The sequence below is a fragment of the Scyliorhinus torazame genome, chromosome 5 (assembly GCF_047496885.1).
Source record: "Scyliorhinus torazame isolate Kashiwa2021f chromosome 5, sScyTor2.1, whole genome shotgun sequence".
Lineage (NCBI taxonomy): Eukaryota > Metazoa > Chordata > Chondrichthyes > Carcharhiniformes > Scyliorhinidae > Scyliorhinus > Scyliorhinus torazame.
Genome location: NC_092711.1, coordinates 264,257,919 through 264,263,918, shown reverse-complemented (window position 1 = coordinate 264,263,918; position 6,000 = coordinate 264,257,919).

Sequence of the window (6,000 nt, the reverse complement as noted above, 5' to 3'; positions counted from 1 at the left end):
CTTTACATGCTCTCGCTCATCCAGGCCGTACGTGGTCGCCTGATGCTTTACTGTGGCAAAGAAATGGTGGGGGTCTGAGGTGGGGAGGAACGGTGTGATCTTATTGCACGCGTTCCGTAATTGGGTCACTGTTAAGGGGGTGGAGTATAGAAATTCCGTATCATCCACTATGTCTGTGCGGCGGCGGGTGGTTACTGGGTTCATTGGAGCGTGAACTACCTGCTCTGTGGGGGGTTGGGGCGCTTTCCTCTTTTGTGGCTTTCCCTGCACACATGTTCCTTGAACATATCTCTGCGCTGTTTCATTTAATTCTTCCCAATCAGGGCCGTCTTCCTGATCCAATTTCGCTCCAAAGGTTTCCTGGAAGCCTTTCTGAACTGAAAGCAGCGATTGCAACTCTGCAATCTGCTTCCGGCACTTTGCGTGATCTAGCGTGCTTTGTCTTTGCTCTGCGGTGGCAGCATGGAGTGCTCCTAAAGGTGCCTTTTAGTCGCTGCACTGTCTCTGCAATGCTTCTACCTGCTTTTCTGTTTCTTCACGTACCAGGACTGCACGTTACGTGTCCTGATAGGCCTTTTTATATTGAGACTGGAAGCTGCTTAAGTGCGCCAGACAAGACTGGTGTGCCCTTTTGGCATCCTCCACCTCTCCATCTTTTGCTGCCAATTTCCTCCTCAATTCTAAATTCTCTCACTCTACCTCGCTTTCATCGGCCTTACTCATTCGATGTATGCCCTCTACTTCTTTCCGGAGCGTCCTAACGACCTCCTCTGTGCCTCACAATTGTGCCAAGCAGGACACGATTGCCATCGGCTTGCGAGCTTTCCCCAAGCTCTTTTTGTGGATCTCGCTCAGGTTCTCCCACCAAGTATGTCCTATACTCCCGGGGCCTGATTCCTCGTTGTCACAGAATTCATTCCAAAGGGGCCAACCTTTCCCTTTGAGATATTTCCTGATCTCTTCCTTGTCCCACTCTACTGCTGCTGGTCGCTGCGACCGCACATTCCTCTGGGTTCATGAGGCATTGCATTGCCTGCATTGCCATCTTTCCTATCCGAATGCTGCTCTTCAAATTTGGGACGGGGTATTAAGGCGGTGCTGTAAATATGGGTACGGCTTTCGCTACTTTCCGATATACAAACTCCCGACAGTTTTGTCGCAACAAAAAAATCTATCAGTTTTGCGTTATCGCCCTGTTAGTTACGCATGCATACGCACACTTCCGAATTATGAGTATTGATCAGAACTGCTTGAACACTTGTGGTTTCTGTTTCCAATTGGATTTCTAATTCAAACTCTGGTTTCTCCTGGCGTGGTTTTCCACTTCTAGATCGGGTCCCTTCAGATGTCGCCAAATAATGTTGCTGATTTTCTCCTTGGTTCAATTACCTTTGCTCTCGAGTCGCCAGGTATCTTTATGATACCGCCACGAGGTTCAAGTCCGAGTAATGATCAATAACCAAATACACCGATTAGTAAGATTCAAATCAAAGCACATTTATTATACACAGTAATCGCTACTCATGCACAAATTCTATGTCTAAGCTACTTCTACAACTAACAGGCCTATACTTAACTTCGGACTGGCCCACCAGGTCAGGGGAACAAATGGCCTTTCGTTCAGGTTCTGAGTCTGCGGGATTCGAAGTTGGTACGGATTGGTAGCTAGGAGCACCTATCTCGTAGCGAGCGTTGAATTAAGACTTACGGGCTTTCGGCGATCACTGCACCGGTCACGGTCAATGTTGGTTCGTTTTGCTGGGTGACCCGGGCAGGACGCAGAGGTGAAGAGGGCTGAAGAGAGAGCAATCTGAACTTGGAGCTCAACTCTTATAGTCCCCAGGGGCTTCCCGCCTTTAGGGGCGGATCCTGTACCTGGTCCCAAGTGATTAGACATTGTCCCAATCGCTTGGTTCGATTTTCTCCAATACTGGAGCGGTTCCCTGATCGATGGGCAGTCTTGAGGTGCTCGTTCACCTCCTTTGTGTTGGCTCCTGCTGGCGCCGAGGAGTCTGGCTTTGCTTTGTGTGTCCAAAATGTTACTTATTGTTCCTGGGGATTGCTCATCAGTATGCAGATAGCTGCTACATTGTTATGGTGATGGTCGCTGGTATCGATGTTGTCTGGCCTTTGCAGAGGTAAATACACAGCAAACCTGCAGCTGCTGGTTTCTGTCTATGTTGGCTGACTTTCCCATCAGCCTTTGCCGTTCGCCATTTTAAATCGGGAGCTGGCCAATTTAGATGGCTACATAGGGTTGTTAAGAAGGCGTATGGTGTGTTGGCTTTCATTAACAGGGGGATTGAATTTAAGAGCTGCGAGGTTTTGCTGCAGCTTTATAAAACCCTAGTTAGACCACACTTGGAATATTGTGCCCAGTTCTGGTCGCCTCATGATAGGAAGGATTTGGATGCTTTGGAGAGGGTACAGAGGCGATTTACCAGGATGCTGCCTGGACTAAAGGGCATGTCTTATGAAGAAAGGTTGAGGGAGCTCGAGCTTTTCTCACTGGAGCGAAGAAGGCAGAGAGGTGACTTGATAGAGGTGTACAAGGTGATGAGAGGCATGGATAGAATGGACAGCCAGAGATTTTTCCCCAGGGTGGAAATGGCTGTCATGAGGGGACATAATTTCAAGGTGATTGGAGGAAGGTATAGGGAAGATGTCAGAGGTAGGTTCTTTACACAGAGAGTGGTAGGTGTGTGGAATGCACTGCCAGCAGAGGTGGTGGAGTCAGAGTTATTAGGGACATTTAAGTGACTCTTAGACAGGCACATGGACAGCAGTAAATTGAAGGGGTGTAGTTTAGGTTGATCTGAGATTAGGATAAATGGTCGGCACAACATCGTGGGCTGAAAGGCCTGTACTGTGCTGTACTGTTCTATGTTCTATGTCCTATTTACTTTCCATACCTGTTATATTAATTTTCCCAACCCAGTCTAGCCAATCTGTATCCATACTGCCTTTATTTCATTTTAAGACATTAATTTCAGACCAAAGTTTCTCACCCTCAAACTGAATTGTGAATGTCCATCATGCTATGAACACTATTAACTAGATGATCCTTTACAATGAGATCATTAATAAATCTTGTCTCATTACACATTACCAGGTCAGAAATAGCCTTTTCCCTAGTTGGTACTGAAATTCTCTGTTTTTGAGCCTGAGTGCGGTGGTGGGCAGCTCCGGCTGTGCCTTTCCTGCTGGCCAGACAGCTGGATCCCACGCCAGATTCTGTGCTTGGAACCTCTAATAATGCAGAGGCGAGTGCCCGTCTGTCTCTCCTGCTGGGCCGGAAGCTGATTTGTCTGCCTGCCCTTAGCTGGCTGGTTGGAAAGTCCCAGTGCCATATTGAAAAACCAGTTCAGCTCACTGATAGCACTCTCTCAAGCCCACCTGTCTTAAACAGACCATGTAAGATGTCAGGAACCCATAGGAAAAAAGCTAGCACCCTCAAGAAATCTGTTCATCAATTCAACCACCCTCCCCCATCATCTCCAAGGTACCCAACCCCCATTTGGACCTCTATCCATTGCATCTGAAGTCTTCGGGCATCCTCTTCCATTAAATAAAGTGGTACCTCTTTTGACCCCCTTGTTTGTGAGCATTTCATGGTGGCATGTCATAGTTCAGCTTCCCTCCCCTCGGTCTTTACTCTGCCTTCCATTATTCATCATCGATCTTCATCTTCTTGCCTATCTGCCTGCCATCATGGGTCCTCGCCCTTCCGCCCCCCTCTTTGTACAATCCTCCTTCCACATTGCCCCCCTTATCCTTGTCATAACAGAACCCCACCCCCCTGCCCCCGGTCTCACCTTACACTCCACCCCCAGTCGATCTTTGTTGCAGTGGCTGTATAAGTCCTGCAACACAGTGCTGTCCAGATAGACACTGGTGTGTGGTACAATGGGGAAGAGGACCCCTGTACTCCCCAATGCCAGTGCCTGTACTGATTAGACTTGGTAACACAGGAGGGTCCTAGCTATACAATTCACCAGGAGGGTCCCAGCACAGTTCAAGTGAAGGCCATCCCAATGATGCTGCACATTCATTTCCCATTACTGTTGCCCCATGAAACCCATTTCTCCCATGCCAATCTTTGAAGCATGCTTTCAAATCTCTGATCTTATTTATCCTATATGAATTTGCATGTGGCTCAGGCAGTAAACCATAGATTATTACTTTTGTGGCTCAGTTCTTTAACTTAACCCCTAGCTTCTATACTCCCAGAATCACAGAATTGTTACAGCACTGGAGGCTATTCAGCCCATTTGTTATGACCCCCTACAGGGACAGAGCTGAATAACATCCCCTCTTACACACCTGACAATGAGCTACTCAGGTGACTAGGGGGCAGAGCTCCCTCCTAATTGGAGGAGCTCCCCACAGAATATAAACCCTGACCTGGAAGCAATTTGGAGAGTATTGTGACTGATGTGGAATAAAGTGAGTTGTACCCTGTCAGCCTGGCCTCTTGTGGAGTCTTTGCTTGCATCTACAACATGATTGTGCCTGTGCCAGCTCTCTGAATGAACAATTTACCTATTGCTACTTCCCCTCCTTCTCCCAGTAGCCCTGCGCATTCTTCCTTTTCAAATAATCCAAATTTCTCGAATGTCTGGATTGATTGAATCTGCCTCCACCACATTCTCTGGCAGTGCATTCCGGATACCAACCACTCCATGTGTAACCTCTAACTTTGCTCCCTCAGCAGAACCTGAATCTGATCAGATTGGTTGCAGGTTTGGCTGCTGTGAGCAAGACTACCATCAGCAGTAGCAGACTGCTGTTAACAAACCTGACACTTGACATTACGGAGGAGAGCGTCAGCAGCAACATCTGCTTTGGGAGACTTTCAGCTGGACAACAAAGAGGAGAAAGGACCGTAGACGTATGCAATTCAAAGGAGGCACTCTACTCAAAATGATGTACAGGCAGAGGCTGACTTTTATTGACCTGTCAGAACAGCTGTGCTTCCACTCAGCTTGTCATGTCTGGTGGTGACAGATATCAGGGGTGGGATTCTCTGCCCTGCTGCGCCACATTTCTGTCCCGAACTGTCGGTGAGATTCGCGTTATGCCGGCCGGTCAATGGGGTTTCCCATTACGGGGCAGCCCCATGTTGTCAGGAAACCCCCAGCACCGGCAAAACGAAGAATCATGCCGGTGTAGAATCCCACCCCTGTCATCTCATAGAAACATAGAAAATAGGAGCAGAAATAGGCCGTTCAGCCCTTCGAGCCTTCTCTGCCATTCAACATGACCATGGCTGAATCCTCTATCTCTGAGAAGAACACTTTAGTAACTGAGGATGCCAGCAATAGTGGAACACAATTTCATTTTCAACTATATGCAATAATCTGCCCATGGCAATAACTCTCCACAATCCAGTCCCTGCTGGGATAACCAACAACTCTGGGACCTGCTTGGGCTGGCTTTTATGTAAAGTCTAACCAGCACCAGTTGGGTGGTGTCTGCCCAATACCTGGGGTTGACAATGAAATGAGCCTAATGGCTCACTTAAATATGTAAATCTGACAACCTCGCCCTCGTGATTGCAAGATCTCGCTAGATCTTGCGAGGCGTTCCGAGTGTTGTAAATCTCGCGAGAGGCCTCTCAAGAGATTTAATGGCCTCATCACGTCACCGAGTCAGGCGTGACGAGGCCACTTGATCGTGCCTATTAACTCTGTTTCTCGATACAGTTGGCTCAAAACCCAGGAATCACGCTGGTAAATCTTTCCCAGCCTTTTCAATTCTTATTTTTAAAATTCTTTCATAGGGTGTGGAATGACTAGCTAAGCCAGTATTTCTTGCCCAACCCTAAATTCCCTTCAGAAGGTGGTGGTGACCTGCCTTCTTGTACAGCTGCAGTCTCTGTGGTGCAGATACACCCATGGTGCTGCGAGGAAGGGAATTCCAGGGTTTTGCCCCAGTGAGTGTAAAGGTATTGTTCCCATTTAGGATGGTGTGTGGTTTGGAGAAGTGCGTGCAGGTAGT